The sequence below is a fragment of the Protopterus annectens genome, chromosome 13.part0 (genome assembly GCF_019279795.1).
Source record: "Protopterus annectens isolate FY-2018-M chromosome 13.part0, PAN1.0, whole genome shotgun sequence".
NCBI classification, from domain to species: domain Eukaryota; kingdom Metazoa; phylum Chordata; order Ceratodontiformes; family Protopteridae; genus Protopterus; species Protopterus annectens.
The window spans coordinates 751,456,524-751,479,177 of record NC_056747.1 but is presented as its reverse complement, the minus strand read 5'-3'; the positions used below and the strand labels follow the sequence as shown (position 1 = coordinate 751,479,177).

The window sequence follows — 22,654 nt, the reverse complement described above, 5'->3', positions numbered from 1 at the left end:
ATGTGGTCAGGCTGTATCTGTTCAGATCCCCCTGAAGTTGGAATTTTTTGCATTTCACTTATCCAAAGCTATTGCAGCTGCCAGCGTGTCATTTGTTAGCCATCTGACCATGCTTATCTCTTTCTGTGATATAACTGAATAACATTAGATCTTGATTAAAATTTGGAATAGTCTTAAACCTAATATTGACTGCTGAAGTATCCTACTAGACACTGGCCTCTTAAATGACATTATACCTGTCAATGCTATTCAGATACTGCTGGTCACTAAGATGCACTATTACTCAGACTAAGTGAAACAGCACATCCCTATACCCTAAATAGTGCAGACCTTCACACCTTACATGACTTAATAAGATCTATTTATAGCATTTATGACAGCATCAACATTGGCAGTTCATTGAAACTTAGAAACTCAAGCAATAAATTATGAAGCTGGTATATAAGATAAATATAAGATAAGCAATCATCACTAAAATGAAATGTTCCATAATGGATAGAATGCATAACATTGCAAGGGGAAACAAAGCAGGTAGATTCATAGGTGATTACTAGGCAAATGATCCAGGAGGGGGGCGTTTTAAGCCTAGCCATGCTTCTTGGACAGAATCAAGCACCATACCTTGTGTCTGGGCGATGAACATCTTAACCATTATGCCAGCCTTCAGTTGTGTGAAGATATCTAATGGGTTCATAGATTAGAGCTAGGCTAACTGCCCTTGTGGGTCATTTTAAGCCTAGCCAGTTAACCCATGTGAGAATCAAACCCTGCACCTTTTGTCTGTATGGCAAATATCTTAAATATTACGCCAACCTCCCTTATTTCCTATCTATACTGCCTCTTATGTAGATCAGAAGTGGAGTGGGTACTCCATCGTGGAGACTTTGCTTTTCACCAAGCCGATTGTATAATATAAAACTGAAAATGTAGATTTCACCTGGATGTTTTTCTACAGCTTGATAGAAGGTTTAGCAATATGGAATGGTTCTTTGCCATTTTACTTTGCTGCCTGTACTTTTTCTGTGACACTATTTATCAGACCATGAGGGAATTTTCTCTGGACTTGTTTCAGTGGAGATCTAGGCAAATCTGGAAAATTTGTGCGTTTCAGATGTTAACATTTATGTATCATTTCTGTGATGAATCACACTGAATGTGAAAAGATAGCATTAACTGAATGTCCATGTGTTTGCAAATTTACAGATCAGTAATAAAACAGTAAGTGCTGAGCTAGAGCTTGCGCGCGCGTGTGTGTGTGTGTGTGTGTGTGTGTGTGTGTGTGTGTGTGTGTGTGTGTGTTTCATCATGAGTACTAGAGGATGTCAACTTTTTTTGAAGTAAACTGATTATGAAGACATACTATACTCATACTGTACAGTGTCATTTATGCTTTTTGGAAGGAGGTTGAGAAGAGTCACAGTATTTGTATAGCTGAGATGCTTAAAATCTTTTTCTGTTTAAAGGAGACTACGACAAAGTCTGTGCTATAATATAAGGATGGCATGTCTGAGAATGGAGGTTTACAGCTACAGATACTAGAAACAGGTAGCCTGCACAGTTTCCCCATGCTTCCAGATGATTATCTTGTGTTTTGATGGATAGTGAGACAAAGCGCATGCTTCCATTGTCTGGAAATGCCTCTGTCACTCACTTTACACCAAGATCTTTTGTTTATGTACAGTTTTCAATGCCCATTTTAAATACATTGTTTAGATATCTGTTGTCAGCCCATTTCTCCCAGCCTAGCTCAGTGTAGCACAGTAAGGTCACACTCAAAAACACTACAGTAGTAATGCAAGTAACACTGTCTGTTTCACTGTGGAATGTAGATCAAACGAATACACATCTCTCAGGTAAGTTTTAGACACCTACAGGGTTTAAATTTTGGAAGTGAAACCTAGAATTTTGTGGACAGCTTGTGTGTAATTCTTAGAAGCAACTCTCTTTAACACTAGCTTAATTTTTCACTGTTTCTCTACTGCACTGATAAAGATTAGAGGTTGCAATCTGAATGTATAGCATGCAGCAGTCTGAAGTCTGGTATCTACTTACTTCTTAAATGTGATTATTATATGACTAAACAATTTCCTTGTCATAAATTAGACTCTGTTGAAATTAGGAAGATGTGTCTTGTGAGCCTTAATCGGTTATCAAATGGATGAAATAAAATAAATCCAGCTTTTCCAGATACACAATTTGGTAGGGTGGTTTAAGACTTTCACAGCTGTAAGACAGATGCTGTGTAGTCTTTGAGTTATGTAATAAAACAGAAATGTAGCAATATGGCAAGAATGTAAAATTTTAAAAGAAAAACGTCCATTTTTTCTACTGTGCCTGATATCAGTTTGTCAAACCATGTCATACTTATTTTTCTTCTTGCATTTAAACTGTCACTTAACTTTCTCTGTGTTTTCTCTTAAAACACTGCTTCTCTTTTAGGGTATTCTAGCAGTATTTCCATGATGAAAAACTATGCTAGGGTGTTCCATTATTGGAAGTAAGTAATTTGCATCTGACAGCAGTTTAGGAAAGTCCACAGAGAAGAGAGAAAATGCTTGCTAAAGAAAGGAGGATATCCTGTAGTGCCCTTTTACATAAAGCTATACACCGTGGGACAAGAAATTAGTTGTATATATCAGTCTGGACTGCATTTCTCTCTCTCTTTCTCTCTCTCTCTCATAATCTCATAGGTTCATAGTTGTATACTAGGCTAATGACCACTAAGCCCCTTATAAGCCTAGCTGTACAACTCAAGTGTGACCCAGAAATTTGATTTATATAGGGAGTAATTTACTGGCTGCCTTTGTCCATCAGAGACATAGGCACCAGACCAGGGGTAAATTTCCAATTACCCATCCATTTGTCCAAGTTGCGCTTAAATATGGTTAGAGAGGAACTCTGCTTCACATGGATTGGGAACCTATTCCAGAGAATGGGAATTCTTTGAGAAACATATCTGTCTCTCCACCATGTCCTATTTACGTCACAAGCAAAATTTAGGTAATTTAATCTAGAAGTTCTGATGCTGTTTGTTTTGCAGATGTGCAAAAGGTTCATCAAAATATAATCCAGAGATGCCTAGTATGCCAAACAAAGATAATCTCTCAATGTCTGTAGATACAAGAGACAGGGCTTCAGGTGATCAGTGTAGGGCATAGTGTTTACTCCCTGTATTCTTTTTGTAAAAAAACTTTGAGGATGTTTCAGTTGCTGCATGTCTCTGGTCAGGTACATACCAAAGGGGGCATTATTCTCTATGATGGGTCTGATGAGGGCCAAGTATACTGGTACAATGATCTCTCTGGACGGAGATGTCATGCCCTTACTTATAAGTTGAGCAACATATAAAAATGTTCTTACTGCCTTGGTCGAATGCTCGATTACTATTTACATGAGTTCCTAAATACTTACCTAGTGAAACAACTTTTAGAGATGTTTTATTGATGACATAGTTACCTGGGGTGTCCAACTTCCCAAAAGCTACTATAATGTATTTCTTGGTTTTGAGTTTTAAGCCATGGCTTTGTCACCAAGCATTTGTCTGTGTTAGACCTTCGTGAAGGTTGATCTCATCTTGAAGGGGATTCTGTGAATGCTCCCAGTTTGCAATCATCTGTGAACTTGGTTAGCATGAGGCCTTTGACATTGACTTTGTCATCATACAGATGACATCATATAGATATATAAATATAAATAGATGACAAAGAGGAGTGGGCCCAGCATAGAACCCTAAGGGACTCCACTGGTGACCTTCCCCTTTGTGGAGGTGGCCTCACCAATTCTAACCTCTTGGGTCCTATCTGTGAGCCAGCTAATTATCCAGCATGTTATAAAAGGAGTATATGCCTAGCTCTGTAAGTTTGTTGATAATCCCCAAGTGGGGTATTGTATCAAATGCTTTAACCAGATCTATGTAGGCAGTATGCACCATTTCCCCCCCCATCCATTGCCTTAGTGACCTTTTCAAAGAAGTCCACCAAGTTCCTTAAGTATGTCTTTCCTTTTACAAAGCCAAACTGGGATGGATCCAGTCTCCAGAGGTCTCCTGAGGCTTTGTTAATAACTTATATGATAATTCTTTCCATGGCTTTGAAAATAAGATTAGTCAGACTAATGGAGCTAATGGGGCTGTGATTTCCCGTAACGGTTGAAAGTCCTCCCTTATGAAGGTGGTGACTGTCATAGTTTTCTTTTCTTATGGCACAAAGCATGTTTTAAGACAATAGTTTAATGGTGACTCCAGGTGTCCTGATAAATCATAATGTAGACTGGTCAGGAGGCATCCTTAGATGTTTTCAAAATCCACTGAGGCTGTGTTCTTGGCTTTAGTAACCACATCCAGTACATGCTCCCTAGTTATAGTTGGAGAGGTTATGCTTGAGGGTATTTCTTTGGGAATGGTTGAGGGTTTACACGGATGTAAAGGTGGAACTGAATTTGTCCACTAACAAGTTAGCTATATTGCCAAGCTCAGGGAATGTGGCACCATTAACCACCAGTTCAGCACATTGCTGTGTACTGTCCTTAAAGTTTCTGATGTAGTTGAAGAAGGCCTTGTGGCTGTCTTTCACCTGGGAGGCTATCTTAGGTTCAAAGCCTACTTTGTTTGACCCAATTAGCCCTCTTAGGTGACTATCCAGTTTGATGACAGAGTTTTTATCTTAATGGGAATTACCCTTCCTAATGTTTGCAATATCTTTTTCCTTTTGTTGTATATCCTGCATAATTTGGGATGCCACCAGGGCAGTTTGTTTCTGGGTCTAGTTCTGGGCTTACTTCTGGTAGGTGCAGCAGTCTCTATGTAGCCATTCACATGGCTGTACAGAATTTTTGACAGCAATTCAGTGTAGGTTGCTGTGTTCTTGGGGTTTGAAGGGGTACTGAATTTTTACAAACCTTCACTTAATAAAAGGTAATTTGCCTTGGAATAGTTTTTGATTTCAAAGGAGACAACTTCATGGTCAGACATTGCCAGGGAGGATGAGACATTGTGGGGAGGCAGTGTTCTCCCATATTTGTGAGTACAAGGTTCAGTATGTTGGAGCCAGTAGTGGGTGTATTCACTATTTGGTCAAATGTGTTTGTACAGGAATCTCTGTGCCTGCAGGTTTGAAGCCATGTAGGATTCACAGTCAGTAGCCGGCAAGGATATGGTATGGTAAGGGATTTTGTCTATGGTGATCTGCATATGGAAGAATTCCAGCACATGATACTGTTTGACCACCATAGAGGTATGCTTGTTATTCATGTGTATCAAAACACCTGCACCTTTAGCTCTTCTCTGTGTAGCAACTATTTTAAATGTGAGGAAGGCACTGAAACCTTGCACTGCCAGTGTGCTCTCTGCCATTTAAACCAAGTCTCAGTAACTGCACAGATGTCTGTATTCTCAAGTGTGAGAAGAGCTTGGAAGGAGTGTAGTTTTTTTTTATATACAGGCTCCTGGCATTGAGCAGTAACATCTTGACGTTCAGTTGAGTTGATTTTGCTAAGTTGGTAGGTTTGTCAATTTGCTATTGCCTAAAAAAAAAAAAGGTGCTATGGGGGTGGATAAAGTTGTAGCCAGTATTCAAAAACCTAGAGGGGACAGATGCAGATCATGATTGGCACATCAATGTGGTCTGTTAACCATATCCTCCCAAGCTGGCAAATATTGGATCCCCTTAGAATGACACCAGAAAGACAGCCAATTATTGAAATCAATAATTTTTTCTGATATTATGGCATCATCCTCAGTGATGGTGGTGATATGGTGCTCAATGCTAGGCTCATATGAGACACATAGTCTGAGAACTCCATAATGTCTCTCTTCATATAGTCCATGGAGGTACGTTTCAGGTAATTTTCACTTATATGGGCTATTATGGAATCATGCTGGTACCTTTGGTATAATGACCTGAGTGCATAAGGAATTTGTTAGACCCTGGCTCCAGATAGGCAACTAATTGTTATCTTCTCCTTGTTCAGCCTGGTTAGAGGGGCATCAGTATGTCTTACAGTGGCGTCCCCTATGACAAGAGTCCTGGGAAACATGTTTGCTTGCCTTAGGGCCTTAATGTCTGGAGCTCTTTTGAGAGTGATGGTATGTTTGGTGTTAGCTGTTTTTTCTGAGTGTTTTTTGGCTTGCATAGGCATATTTTTGCCAACAGATGGTCTAGGCGCTCATTGTTGTTTAGGAAGATTGCTTTTAAGTTAACTGCCCCAACATAGGTTGGTCTATGTGTATGTTGTGTGCCATGTGAGGTTGGTGTTGTGTTTAGTTTCAACAACCTGATGTACACTTGTATGTGAAAGTTTAGCCTCCAGTATCTTTGTGTAAGACATCTGTCTCATACTATGTCTGTTTCTTTAAGGATTAAGTGGTTGCTGATAAACATGAGACAGTTGCTACATTGTATCAAGATTCCCATACCACCAAGCTGGCTACAGAAAAGATAGGAAATTGCATATCCATGCTGCCCAGTCCCTTGATTAATGAGCTACAAAGGAGTGGTGTATTGGGGTTAGAAGGCTATTAAGGGTGCTATATTGGTGCAGACTAATAAGAGTGCTTTATTGGGCTAGATTATGCTAAGCAGTACTAAATTCTACTAACTTTAATGCTTACACAATAAAGAATTCTACTAAATCTATAAGTATTGCAACTCAGTACCCAGCTAGCTACTCTACGCTTGTTGCCATGCAGAGTATTTGCTCTATATTAACTACTTTACAGGATACAGTTTTATGGGCTATTTTATAGGAAAAATTAGCTTTCTAGGTATTTGCTACTGTACAGGCTATTGCTAACCACTGCTGCAAGGTGAGCACCTCCATGCAAACATGCTGACTTTATAGCAGTACAGAAAAAAAAAGAGAGCTAACTAATGAGCCTACTGGACAATAAAATGACTACACTATAAGCTCTTTTGTGTGTTTCCCAACTCAGATAGGCCAGGCAAAGACATTCTGCCACAAGAGGGATAAACCCAGTCCTTATAATGTTAAAAACCCAGTAGAAGAGACTCACAAGTGCAATGTTACTATAAATCAGTTAAACAACTAACTGGAAATCCCATGCTGAAGTCAATTTCAAGACAGTCTTGCAGCAGTAGCAATTAGAGGAAGAGCAGTTTTTTTCACAAAAACACAGTGAAATGCACAAATAAAAACAGGAAACAGTAGTGGTCACTCAAAATGACTTAAGCAGGTGTGATTTAGCAATCAGAAGTACTTAGCTTTGCCTGGATGGCACTGGATACAAGTAAAGCAGCTTTATTACACAGACTAAAATGCCAGGCTTTGCTGAGCTTTGAGAAAATGAGCAAGGACAATATCTAGTAAAGGAGGTTTACTCAAGCACAATACTGGTTTGCTGGGTGGGTACTCAGTGTCATGGATCTGTGGAAAATGATGGGTGAGAATAGTATATAATAAATAGCTTATACAATAGATAATAACAATAAAAGAGGGAAGGGCTTTTGAAATTAGATTACCCTAAGGGTCAGAGGCTATAGACACAGCCTTATAAAACCAACGCAGGGAAAAAAAGGTGGAAATGTTAGCAGAAAATTCAAAGAAGAAGCAGGCTAGCTAAAGAGGTATATAACCAAATAAATCTAATACTGGAACTCTTTCAGAAAATTTAGCTTAATGTCTCAGTGGGGGATGGGGCAGACAAAAAGAACAAGGGAATATAACACAGAAGACACTAGAATGCAACTTTAACCAGGTAAATGATAAGCAGAATATAAAATTCTAGGAGCAAAACTGGGATATCAACACTGTTAAAGCACTGAAATAGAAATCCTGGACCAGAAAAAAAATATATAGATTCATAGATTCATAGATTAGTACTAGGCTAACTGCCCTCTTGGGCCATTTTCAGCCTAGCCAGTTACTCTATGTGAAAATCAAACCCTGCACCTTGTGTTTGTAAGGTAAATACCTTAACTATTATACCAACATCCCACCCCGAAATAATCTCACTACTGAAATTCTCCTACAGTTTAAGGCACCAGACTATGCAGAAATTTACCAGTAACACTGTTTGTGGAAAAATGCAGTAATTAATGACTAATTAAGGCTCAACTTTGGTGGTAGTAGTAGTAGTAGTAGTAGTAGTAGTAGTACACAGTTCTGTCACAACTGTGAATGAAACCATAAGACTAACGCCCAGCAGGGTTTACAATACAAACATATAGTTTTTACAAGTAAATCTCTTTGTGGAAATAGTCTTTAGACTAACATAATTTTCATACCAGCAAATTATAAACTGTAACAGAAGTAAAGTATTGCAGCTTTGCTACTGTGTGTGTGTGTGTGTGTATGTAAACTGAAGCCTTTCTTGAAAAAAATTACAAAAAGTGTCTTATTCATCTTTAAAGCAAGACTAGTAGAAGTGTAGCTGAAACATGGTTGCAATTTAGCTTAACAGTGTGAAATGACAACACATACAAGCCCGTTAAAACAAAGCAGCTCCGATACCCAGTATGCATCATAGAATGAGTATTAAAGCATCTATTTGTCACACCATTGAGACTGGTTTGAATGTGACATGAAGGGAACTGGGATAAAGGGCAATGAAAACACTGTATATACTTATTTCCTTGATGACCATGGTTTTGTAACTTTACCAGATACAACGACTTGTGCTGTTAGCACCCAGTTCACTAGATGGGTATGCGTGGGTATACCAAGTCAAAAAGCAATATACTGCACAGGTATTACGTTAAAAGCTTTCCCATGCACAAAAGTAAATTAGCTATGGAATCCAGTATAAGTATTCTTAAACTAATCAGCAATGTGACTACATAAAAGCAAGCAGAACATTCACAAATGGCAGTAAGTGTAACAAAAATACATGGAAACGAGACAACAATGACTTCTAAAGCTTAGGAAGAAAAAAGTATGGAAAGTAATCGAGGCAGCATGGTCTCCTAGCACTTTATTAAAACATGGGCTATGAAAAATGGTACAGTAATGTTAAGTCTTAAAACAGCTGTTTTAGGGATAGGCAGTGAGTTAATTCATAAGACTTATTAACATAAAAACTGAAATTGTAGGCAAATTGTATTTTAAAGACACCAATCCACCCCTCCCAAAAAAAAAAAAACACAAACAGCTTCCAAGTCCCTCATATATAAGTCAAGTGAAAGTAAATGGGTTGACAAATGCAGTTTTCAGTATGACTGACTGTAAAAGGTCACATTCTATTTTGTCCTGCCTTACAGCATCCCTGTTGTTTAATGTGGATGACTGCACACCATTCTTTTTCCTAATGTTCCTCTGAACAACTTGAGCGTGTTCAGTTAGGGATTCTTACTCCGTACTACAGTGCGCATAATGTCTTTTCACTACAATGTATAAGAATCTCAGAACCAGTATTTCCAGACGCACATATTTCCCTTTTGACCAAACTTTCATCAGTGTTTTCATGTGCTGATAACAGGAATAATCTTTATCTTGCTTTGCTTTGCTAATGGATAAAGCTCAATAGGAACAATGCTGCATATGTTCGTGAAAAGAGTAATGACACTCAGTTTGTCTGTGTTGTGCCAACATAATATTTTGTATTCCATAAGCATAGTTAGACAGAAATTACAATTGTGTTATTAAAAAAGCATGTGGTTGTGTCTCAAATAATCAGCTTCAGTTTGCATTCCAAATACTATGTATATGTGCATCCCTTCTTTTTTTTAAACAATTTTTATTGAATTTTTATAAACAAAACAAAGAAATCTGTGCATTTAAACAAATTGAATAAACAAAACTATATACAACACAACTATTTACAATGCCCATATCATACAAAATTTACAATGTATATGTTACATCTTATCTAATAAATTATTTAGTTTTACCCATGATAATTTCTTATGAGTTACTTTTGTTGATCTTAAATCAAGGGTTAACAATTATCTTTTACATACAGTTTTGACCAGTAAAATAAACTCAGAAAAAGAGAGGATGTTTCTTTTCCAGTTTGATGTTATAATTTTCCTTGCGATTGCAAGAAGAGACCTGAGAAGATGGACTTGTGTCTTTGGAATATGTACTGCTATCGGTGCATTAAATGATATCAAAGAATCTGAAATGCCACATTTGTCAGACCACAAAGCTTTTGAAAAGGACTTAAATTCCTGCCAAAAGGTTGTAACTGTTTTACATTCAAGAAACATGTGTGCCCAGTCAGCACACAAAGTTTCTTCACATCTCCAACATTTATGAGTACTATGTGAGATCAATGCTAATTTATGAGGGGTAATATAGCTCCTATGGATAAACTTCCAAGTGGAAATTTTCCAGAAAGTAGATGAGGTTGTGTTGTTAATTGATTTCAATGTGAAGGTTCTATCAGAGTCTGAAAAATTTGCTTTATTTAATTTTTCAATATAACTCCATAAAGAATCTTCTGGTATTTGTAAGTCTACTCTTAGTGGTTTGTAAATCCTAGATCATGAACAGCCTATGTTATGGTTTGTTATATTCAGTTCACAGAAAAGAGAGATTACTTTTGGATATAATGAAACATCAAGCACTTGACTTGATTTGAGCTTGTTTAGTAGATGTTCTGTAAAAATCTGCATATTTAACCAGTTATTTTGATTATAATTATACCTAGCCATAAGGCTATTTGGGTCATATATATCCTTGCTACCAATGAATTGGTGCCAATATATTAGACCATTTTCCTTCACCATCATTAATTTCTCTCTATTAAATGAATCTAGACATTTTCTTGTCAATGCAACCAGAAATATTAAGAATAAGAGATGTCTTGTCTTATAGTTACTGTTCATTATCTTTTTAAAGTTGTTTAATATGTAGCTGTTACAATGAGGGTATCTTTCGATTCTATTTTCTTTAAAAATTATGTCTTTTACAACCAAAAACATCTTATTATTATCTGTAAACAAATCATTATTTATTTCCTCATCAAGGTTAGAAAGCAATATAGCTTCATGCAATTTCTTCCAGTTTGATGTATACTTATTACTTAACCACTGACTCATTATATTAAGTGTAGCTGCTTCAGCATAAAGTTCTAGATTCATAAATGCAATGCCTCCCTTATCCCATTCCCTACAATGCCAATCATATCATATCTTATTCTTGGTTTCTGCGGATGCCATAAAAATTTAAACAGAAGTGAGTTGAGTTGTTTTATTTAATTTTTTGGAGGTCCAACTATTATAGTCTGAAATAGGAATAACATTTTGGTAAAATACACATTTTTATTAAGGATACTTTTTCTTCCATAGAGAAAAACATTTTCGCCACTTGCTTAAATGTTCCTTAACCACAGTTATCAGGTTATTATAATTCAAATGTATAATGTCTTTCCAATTTGTTTTTATCTGCACACCTAGATATTTGAAGGTATCATTTTTCCAGTTAAAATTACTGTGTTTTCCTAATATAGTGCTGATTTTTTAACAGTATAGTTTTCATTTTGTTAGTGTTAAATTTTAAGCCTGAGATTTATTTAGAGATTTTATAATATGGTGTATTGAATAATCTATATTCCCAATAGTTAACAGAATGTCATCTGTGAAAAGTTGTATTTCACAAGAGTGATATAAATTAATATCAAAGCTAACAATATTAGTGTCATTTCTGATGTAGTTGGCTAATGGTTCCACTGCTAAGGCAAATAATACGGGTGAAAGTGGGCAGCCTTGTTTGGTTCCTTTTAATATTTTGATTTGAGTGGACAAGTAAGCCCCAATTTTGATGTAAGACACCAAATTTCCATATAGATTGTTTATTCACTGTATAAAATCAGGCAAAAAATTAAATAATGTTAGTACTTTATATAAATAAGGCCAAGTAATAGTCAAAAGTTTTGTCCAGATCTAAACTAATGATGGATAATTCTTTCTTTTTCTTATTCGCGAGATCTATTAAAGATAGAATTTTGATGACATTGTCTTGAACTTTCCTGTTCGATATGAAGCCTGTTTGATTTTCTGCTATTAATTTTGGCAAGAATTGGTTTAACGTTTTAGCGAGAATTGAGGCGAAAATTTTATAATCAGTGTTCAATAGAGATATAGGGCGGTATGATGTTACTAGTTTGGGATCTTTGTCCTGCTTTAAAATGGGAGAGATTATGGCATATTTCCAAGAGGGGAAGCAATTTCCAGACTTTCTAAATTCCTCAAAAGCTGCTACAAGAATTTTTAGAGTTTCATCAGGAAGAAGTTTATAAAATTCACCAATAATACCATCTATTCCTGGGGCCTTATTGCTTTTAATGTTTTTAATATTTTCCTTAACTTCTATTAGTGAAATTGGTTTTATCAATTTCATGTTTTGTTTATTGGTTACTTTCTTATTAACATTTTCAAACAAAAACTTTTCTTTTAGTGTTGTTAGAATCTGAATAAGCATTGTTTAATACCTCATGATGAGATCTAAACATTTCTAAGATTTCCTTTAAGTCTGTCGCTTGCCTATGTTTGTTCCTTGTGTTGTCAGTAAGTTCTTTTATATAGCTTGTATTAGCTGCATTTTTTGATTTAACTGCCAATCTATGCAGAATTTTTAGATTTGCAGAGTATGATTGTAGTTTAAGCCTCTCTAGATTTATAGCCACTTTATGATTCAAGATTTCTACTTACTTTGCATTTAATGCTTTTAGTTCAGAGTTTGTATTTATATCTTTGCTATTTAAATTCTTTTTAGTGCATTCATTTTTGTTTGTAATGTTATTAGCTCATCATCGCATTGTTTCTTTTTGTTTAAATACCAATTTTTTATTTTACCATAAAGATATGATTTTAACGAATCCCAGGCAATAGTCTTAGAAGTCTCATTATTGTCATTGATAGCAAGAAATGACTTAGTTTCATTTAAGAACCAGTCTTTAAACGCATTGAGTTTCACAATGTAAGCAGGTAATCTTTGCCAAGCTATCAGATCGTTAGGACTCATGCTAATCTTGAATAAAAGAGCATTGTGATCTGACAAAGGGCAAGAACTGATTAAAACGTCATTCTTCTTCTTCTTTCGGATTTTCCCGGTTAGGGGTCGCCACAGCAGATCATCTGTCCGCTCATGATTGGCAGTGGAGTTTTACAGTGTCGAGTTGCCAGCCCGGCGCCCAACCTTCCACAGAAGGCACACACACACACACACACGCACTCACACCTAGGGCCACTTTAGAGCGTCCAATCCACCTGCAGCATGTCTTTGGGATGTGGGAGGAAACTGGAGCACCCAGAGGAAACCTACGCGACCACAAGGAGGACATGCAGACTCCGCACAGAAGGCACCCCAGCCAAGGATCGAACTGGAGGACCTCTTGCTGTGAGGTGACAATGCTAAACACTGCACCACCATGGCCGCCCAACTGATTAAAACGTCATGAGTTTTAGAAATTAGACACCACCATAGAAGGAATATATCAAGAACGTCAAGGGAAGGGCAGACCTTACTTCTCGGAACAAACCACAAGAGATAACCCTGAAACTGAATCTAGGGATGAGAAACTCAGGTTCCCCATTACATATGCAAGTGATGTCAGTCAATTTTGTGATATATTTAGGAAGAACTGGACCATATTATTAGCCACTAAATAACTTGAAGGAGTCTTAGACACTGGACCTCACTTCTCATTTACAAACATAAAATCACTTAAAAGGCAGTTATGTTATAAAACCCAAACACATAAGTCCCTGAACGCATCAGATAGGATAGGGACATATATGTGCAGGAACTGCAGAGCTTTTAAGTACATTTTCTCATGTAGCACTTTTGTACATCCATAGCAAAAGTTTAGAATTTAATTTAATTTCTATTCAGACTGCAGGGCTAGAAATATAATCTATCTTAGTTTTTGCCAATATTGTAAAGTTTTTTTATATGAGCAAGACTAACAGAATGCTTAAAGAATGCATTTTAGAACATATGAGGGACATAGTAAACAAAAAGGAGAGTAGTGCCCTAGCTAAAAATGTAGAAGCTGAAGGGATGCACCATGTTTTTAAATTTTTAGTTTTAGAAGTTCAGGAAGAAAATATCAGAGGAGGTGACATTAGAAAGAGAACAGAAGAGGCTGAGCAAAAATGGATTCTGCAACTAAAATCAGACAACCCCCAGGCATTAATGAAGCTGTTTCTTTGAAACCATTTTTAAAGGCAAAAGCCTTAAAGCACTAATTCCCTTCTACATGGTTCTATAGGCATTCACATTTGAACTTGCATACTGCTTTTAACAGTTTTATGTCTATTTATGTTTTTTTTCTACTATTTTTTAAATTAATTGAATCTGATATAAATATTTAATTGTTTGTCTTAACTGACTGGTCACTTTGAAAGTATATATATTAAGGAAGGTATGGAATGTTTTATTAAGTCTGATGAAGTGACTTGGAAGGTCGTGAAAGTGCTCACTTTGTCCTTGCAATAAAGAATTTCCCTTCTACTGTGGCAGTTCGACTGTTTATACATACTAATCTTTGCCAAGCTAATAGATCTTTAGGACTGATGCTAATCTTGAATAAAAGGGCACTGTGATCTGACAAAGGGCAAGAACTGATTAAAACATCATGAGTTTTAGAAATTAGACTATTAGAAATTAATAATTTGTTAATAGCTGTCTGTGTTCCATATCTATATGAGTAGTGTGTGTAGTTTAATGATTCTGGTTCTTTTATATCTTATATGTCTCTGAGATTTAAAGAATTAATAATTTTTTTTAGTTTTTTAGCTGGAGCAGACAATTTGAAGTTATCATTTTTGGTGGTATCCTTTTTAGTAAGAATACAATTAAAATCTCCAGCATAAACTATGTCTCCTTTGGCTTTAATAGATATTAATTCTAAATATTTTATTAGCAGTTCCTGCACCGATACCAGGGATCCAATATGTACTAGCTGAAGTGATGTATCTTTTATTCAACTCTAGCACAACTAAACATAACATACCATTCTTCTCCGAAAAAATACTATTTTGGGCATCGGTAAAGATTTGTTCCATAGTTTCATAGTGCCTCTTCTCTTAGCTTGGAAATGGGATTCCACAAGTGTTGTGTAACCGTTGAAAGATATTTTGTCTAAGTCCTTTTTAATAAAGTGTGTTTCTTGTAGAAATGCTATGTCTATTTTATTCATTTTCAAATATTTTGATAGACTTCCTCTTTTTATGGGATTGTTAAGGCCATTAATATTTAAGGATAAACATTTATATGTATGCATTTATAAAGAAACAAATGTAATTCTTAAAATTTGTTATGGGCTCGAATTAAAAAAAAAACATATCTAATGAAACAAGTATAACTATACACAATCCCAAACATGGAAAGATAGATTCCTGGTTTGATAAATGCATCATCCAAACCGCCATCTTTACACCCTTAGACTCTCGTCAATATCCATCAAGTGCTTCTGCCTTCATTTAAATACTTATACAGATTAAATATGAGAATAAACCTTTTAACAGTATAAATATGATTTGATTCACAATAACTAATGTCATGCAAAAAAAATGTAGCATAGCTCCATACAGTGTATATATAAGTGAAATATACTAAATTCTAACAAACAATAGAACTTTATGTTGATTAATCTGACTGAAGACACTAATTATGATATCACAATTCCTAATACAAATAAAATATAAAGAAACAAAGAACATAAATAATGATAATAATAGTTTATCATGAAACTAAACCTATTATTTACATGTATGAAAACTACCTGTATTTGTCATAAAGTAAGTGTAAAATAAAGTGTCTGATATTATATCTAAAACTCTCATCCATGCCATCTCTTCTTCCCCTTCTTCTGTACAATATTAAGGTATCCGATTTATGTTATTGTATAGTCCTGCATTTTATTGATCTTAAAGAGCTTTAAGAATATCTCATTAAATTTCCCATTCCACATCCCTCTCCCCCTCCCCCTTCTCACTCAAAAATTATCTTAATCCACTGATGTAGATGTTTAGATAAGGATTATATGTACCTAAATATACCATTTAATAGATCACTAGACATTAAGATTAATTATAGTCAAACAAAACTTCCACTATAGATTAATCTCATATTGGATATCAGAGAACATCTATTAACTTATATACATTGCAGCATAAAAATATATGAGAGGTGTTTGGCTTATCATGCTTGATCAGTGTCTAGTAAAATTTAGTGAGATTTGTTTTATACATTTTAGTCATTAAAGCTGAATATACAACTAGTTAGTAATGAAGGTTTACCTTTACATGTGCGTATTGAACACGGGTGACCGACAATTGTTCGAAAGACAATTTGCAAGGTTTTCAAACGTCGAATGGAAGAAGGTTCGAATGTGCAATAAGCAAATGCACAGTGAGAGTCGCTCATTGCACATTCGACATTCTGGGGCAGATTACACTATAGTGGGGAGTTGGAAATGGTTTCTTTCCCCGCTGTAGTGCGATCTCGGAGTTAGAATAATAAAGTAGGGGGGTGTGGGGGGCACAGCCCCCCACATGGGGGGTGCAGGAGGGCTTGCCCCCCTGCATTACACTTTATCTAATTTTGTTGTCAACATTTATGTTCGAAACACAGCGAATCGGCTGTTCGATTTGCTGCTTTTCGAACATTAACAACTGTCGCTGTTTCCATTTTCGTTTTTATGATGCGAATATATGAATACTTGCACATGTGTGATTCGAGAATATAAAGGTAAACCGTAATGAAATATACTTGCCCTTACAACAGAATTATAAACTTCTACCTAAACTTTTATACATATCTTTAAATTATCAACACAAATATGGGAGAAACAGTACCATTCGTGTGTAAAATCTTTACATAAACTATATCCTCTATTATAACAAGGTACATTAGATATGTAACTGTGTTTCTTATACTCTTTGCAAAAAAAATGGGGAGATAGTTTCTCATGTATTAACTACTCAAAACCTGCCTGAGCTCTAGCAAATCAAATCATATTCAGAAATTAAGCTTCAGAAGTCTAACTACTGTACAATGCATTTGACATCTATAGAAGCTTTCTTATTAAATTAGTGCAGTTAACATAATGTGTGGCAAGTTATGCATGCATTGTGAAGAAATAGGCAGGTAAATATAATGACATAGCATTAATATTATAACTGTGAATAAGTCACATTACCGGCAATATAAAAACAATTTCATATCAGAAACTGTATTAAAAGGAAACCACTATGCATACTGTATTGAATCATTTCTCTCATGACGTGTGAAGCACATTCCTGAAAACTAAATGCTATGAGGTTAATACAAGCCAGTAGTTCTGTGATTAAACAGGAAGCTGATTATTTAAATGCAAGAACATCATTAAAATAATAGAATACAGCTTCTGTTTAAGTTATAAGCTGTAACTTACAGTTTTTAGAGTCTAAATAAGCTGCAATCTTCTTAAAAACGGCTATACAGCACGGAGACACCATTTTCCTTCGTCGCAGATGTTAAACAGTGTGTGACATGAGTTCAAAGGTCATCTAGCTCAGTCTTTCAGTTCCCAGACTCATATAGTGTCCTCAGGGCTTGGAAAAGCTGTAGAAATGCTCAAGGAATGGTTCTAGTGAAGCTTTTCTACTTTATGGCGCCAATACAAGTCTCGAGGTTGGTAAAGTATGCAATTTGAAGAAAAAGCCTTTTTAACAGGTGCTCGCATGTTAAAAGCCAGAATGTAGTGCATTTAAAAGAAACTAAGTAGGTGTTACGGTAAATGTGTTCCCCGGCATAAAACATCATCCCTATCATTGTAACCTCATTAAACACACTCTAAATGAATAATTACATTGTTTTTATCTAACAATAAGGGTAAATAAGCACACTTAATTGACTGCAATCAACTGCTGTTAATACAAACAAAGGAATCTTCCTAGCTGCACTTATATGACACACATCCCCCATTTCCCTTTCAAATGGAAATGTTGTCTACTTAATGTTAATACTGTATTTCTGTACTGAAAGCATGTTACTAAGCCATACAAAGGGATTTTCTTTAAGTGTGCATTATCTATATAAAAAAAGATCCTGTTAAAACATACTATGTTTTCCTGTAAGGGCTAAATCACTATCAACAAGCTTTAACATTAGAAAGTATTAGATGATTGATTAACTCTATATAATAAACATTACTAAAATAGAAACTGAAAGAGAGAAATGAGTTGAGAGAGGAAAGAAAAACAAGAACTAATGGGAAGAAGAAGAACAAAGGACAACAATAAATATGCTATTTTTTTAAAGTGTAATAAAGATTTTACATTGTAATATATTTGTTGTTTTCTTATGTTTTAAAAGAAAAAAGTCCATTACAGGCAGTGAAGGGAAAGATGAGATAACTTACTTCCCTTTAAGTTTCTTAGTAGTTTTATCACTTGTTTTTGTTTTTCCAGTAGTAGCTTGTCTTTTTAAACTTGGTAAAGAGAGGTCCATGTCTTCTAGTTTATCTAACAGATTGTTTCTTCTGACAAAATCAATAACTTCTTCTAGATTGTTAAAGATTTTCTGTCCATCTGGTAAGATAATCCTTATTCTAGCTGGAAAAAGGATCTGAGTTTTTATGTTAGCTTTTTTAAGGTGTTTGATTAGAGGAATGCATGCTTTCCTTTTAGTTATAGTGGTAAATGTATAATCATTGTCAAATCTAATGTTCCTTCCATTGTCTTGTATGAGGTTCCTGCCCAAGCAGCTCTCAGAACTAAATCTTTATCCCTAGTAGATAAAAATTTGACAATAATAGATCTCACTGAGGATGAATTTTTTGAGAAAGATGGATTAGATAGAGACCAGTGAGCTCTCACGATTCCGAATGACAGGGGCTTAGGAAGGTTTAATACATTAGGTAACTAGTTGTTCAAAAAAAGAATCGTGTTGTTACCTTCAGTCTTTTCAGGGACCTCATAAATTCTAATGTTGTTTCTTCTTGATCTTGATTCCAGGTCCTCTATTTTTTCTGTTAGGAATTATTTTGCTTCAGAAGAAGTTTAATTTGAGTATCGTTCTCCATTTGTCTTCCATCTAATTAGTTGACAGATTCCTCTATGCTGGCAATTTGGTCTGAATGTTTTGTGATTATTTCTTTCAAATCTTCAATTTGTTTCCTGCTTTCTTTCTTCATGTTTTCCATTATGTGTTCCAAGTTGTCCATTTTTTGTTGAGAGGTCTTGAATACTACTAATTATAGTTTGGAGTTCTTTTTTCATGAGAGAATCTTGAACTATAGATTTTGAGTGGCTCGTGTCTTCAGCAATCTACATACAGCTTCAGAAGTTCTGGCAGTAAAATGTGAGGAAAATTCAATAAAAGTTTGAATTTTTTTCCCAGAAGATAAGCCACAAAAGTATAAGGAATAGTTATGATGTAAAATCTTTGAAGTTTTTCAAATAAAATTATAAAAATCCTGTCAGAAACATTACTTCACAGGCAGAGCAACAAGAAAGTGCTGTTCTCACTCTGGCATCTTGGCCATGCCCCTCATGTGTATCCCTTCTTGATTTACAATATCAGCTGAGTTTTGATGAAATAATTCTGGTAGAAAAGATCTTCCACCCTTAAAAATGACAATACAGATTAACATAGAGGAAGTATCTGTTTGCTTAAATATTACTGGATGGTAGGGTTGCCACCTTTTGTCGTAGATAAAACCGGAGAAAAGCCACACCCTTCACGTCACCAGTAACCCCGCACATCCCACCCCTCTCCCGCCCACATTCTGCCCATTTTGTGATATCACGATGACATAATTTGGTGGGAAACGCCCTCTATTTCCATTCCTGCTGCCTGCTTTCGGCTGCTATGCTTTTCTGTAAAAAAGCATAGTAAGTCAGACGATTTACAAACTCTGATAGTCTGTTTCCTTTTTGAAACAGAATACCAGAGTTTGTAAAGTGTTTTCTGGACTACCGGAGCATCAGTTTGATTTCTGGATAGTCTGGAAAAAAAACAGAGGGGTGGCAACCCTACTGGATGGCTACAAAACAGAGGGGCAAAGGGGGCTCCTGGGTATAACCTGAGTCCTTAACTAAATAAGCCTTCAAATACCCTATAACTACAAAATTGCTAGGGGAATCCAATGGTTTGTTTTTCATTTCATTCAGGTGAAATAACCACTTCAAGCTTAAAATGAAGAAGCTGCACATGTAATCTAAAATACAGTCCTAAAAGTTTCATAAAATCACATGAACTTGTACCAAACAACCTAAAACTCCCACAGGATTGTATATACAGATTTCAAATGAACTATTTCTTAATACTTCCTACTTTGTGAAATCTTATTAACAATAGTCAGCAGCATCCAACCAACCAAACAACCAATAAGTTAATAAAAAACAAAAGTCTATTCCGGTGGAGGGGGTGAACTTTCTTCTATTCCCAGTATTGAAAAAAACTCCTTTTACAACGTAAATTTTTAATTTTTATTTATTTATTTTACATTTGTTGACCGGGATAGTCCGACTGGATGCATGTCCATTTTCAGCAGAGGCCCGGGAAGAAAAGCTCCAAGGGTAAGCAGATACAGCATTACATAATACCAGCATTACATATTACAAACAGACTATTTACAGAGATTACATAAGTAAGCAAGTTAAACAAGTTCCACAGGTTACAGTTAATCCTGAGCACAAGTCAGGATTAAATTAAATTACACAGTAAACTGGTTAACAGATTTTTACACATTCTAGAGAGAGTTAGCCAGGCTTGATACATTGACATAGCCAGTTAAGTGACAAATGTTGTTTGAGTCTAGTTTTAAATTGACCTAAGGTGGAAAGTAAGGTAATATCAGCTGGAAGAGAGTTCCAGGATCTACTTACAGAGTTTGCAAAGAGAGAATCACCGGCTGTGTTATTAATTTTGCTAGTCTGAATTAGTAGTTTGCTAGAGGATCGAAGTGGTCTAGGATTGTTATAGGGGGTGATAATATTTTTAAGTGCAGGAATATTGTCCAGATTATAGAGGATTTTATAGGCCATGATCAGTTGGTTATACTGGATTAGGCTGGGTAGTTCAAGCCACCCAAGCTGATTTAGATTGATGCAATGATGTGTCCTAAAAGGCAGCCCAGTGGCAAAACTGGCAATGTGGTTGTAGCAAATTGAGAGTTTGTTAAGGACAGTCTTGTTTAAATTTGAGAGTAGAGGGGATGCATACAGAAGGGTTGAAATTTTAGCTGGAGGGGTTAGGAAGGCTTTTATTCTGTAAAGTGACCCTAAATTTTTATTGATGGCTTTGATAGTTTGGTTAACATGTAGGTCAAATTTTAGATTATTGTCTATGATGACACCTAATAGTTTTGTAGATGGGTCAGGGGAGATTATTGTGCCATCATTTGATTTTATGATAAAGGTGAAAGCGGTAGACCTACGTGTTGGTGAAAATAACAGCATTTTAGTTTTTTTTGGGATTTAGGATCAGACGATGTTCAGAAAGCCAGTTTTCTATTGTATTAAAGGTGGTCTGGGTAGCAGACCATAACTCTACTGGAGATGTGGCTGAGAAAATCAGAGTAGAGTCATCAGCATATTGGATACAGCTGACTTTTGGGATGACAGTATAAAGGTTGTTAATGAAGATGGAGAACAGCAAGGGCCCTAGTATAGAGCCTTGTGTCACAACTGACCAGAACTTTTATTTCATAAATACTAAACCTCAGTTGCCTTTCCTGAAAGAACTATTGGGTATTGATAGCTTCCAAGGTATGTTGACCCAAGAGGTGTAACACTCTCTACAAAGGTTGCTGCTCCTCTAAGATTCTGATACTGAAAACAAGAGTCACTGACCCCTCCCCCCACTTAAAATATCTTAAAAATATATTGCTGTGTGTAGCAGAAGTCTTGAAATTTCTGATGGAAATGTATCATTTGAGCAATTGCTAATTAAGCCAATTTTTACTGGAATTGTGTTTTTCATTAGGGACTTAGTTCTTTTTAAATTTATACATGTAAAAGCAAAGCATACAAGCGATAATGCAGCACTGTCCTTCCTATAAAATTGCTAGCAGACGATAGCATAGTGCATGGTGATGTCATAGTGTACTCTCTTTCAATGTCAGCATGTGGTAGCAATACTGAACATGGCAATATTACAGCACTGCACTTTTTAACAAAGCATCTGGGGATGACAGCTATATTATCATCAAAGTGCAACCATACGATAATACAGCACACAATGATACTGTCACACTGATGTCATAAACATGGCATCTCATGTTATAAGTAGAATAGCTCAGAAATCAAGAACTTCCAGATACCCAAGCTGATCCCAATTTTTTTAATATTCACATTATGAGCTAATGTGGTGCCTGATCATACAGAAGAAATTATCATCTGCAGAAAGAAGGATGTGAGGTTGTTCTGTTTATTTTGCCTGCCTAGTGAAACTCAAATAGGGTTTACCTGGTAGTGCTACTCAGTCTGGTACTATTTTCAGTTTTAAAGACGATGTTGCAGATAGGATATATAAATAGATGGAAGGCAACCTGAGGCTGAGGCAGCAAATGATTTGGTGTGGGGTAATGCAAGAAGCCTGCAAAAACAGCCTGGATAATTTTAACATGTTTAACCTAAATGCTCCAAGTTGGTAAGTATTTCTGATAGAAATCAGATAGTCACCAAACTTGTATAAGAAACACAAGCAGCACCACCACCTTCAAACAAATACTGAAAAATCATCTCAACTCTTCTTCTGTAACCAA

General features: G+C 35.8%; 1 protein-coding gene across 2 annotated transcripts in view; it reads right to left on the bottom strand.

Annotated features, from left to right (window-relative positions):
- CRYBA1 (crystallin beta A1) overlaps positions 1–22,654 on the bottom strand; it is a 1,100,222-nt gene that overhangs the window by 301,577 nt on the left and 775,991 nt on the right. The window contains exon 1 of one of the 2 annotated variants that reach the window (XM_044054450.1): positions 17,336–17,404. The exons of the other annotated variant lie outside the window; for it this stretch is intronic. The gene's annotated coding sequence lies outside the window, so the exon portion shown is untranslated. Of the gene's footprint in view, positions 1–17,335; positions 17,405–22,654 lie in introns of those variants that run through there. 2 annotated transcript variants of the gene reach the window in all.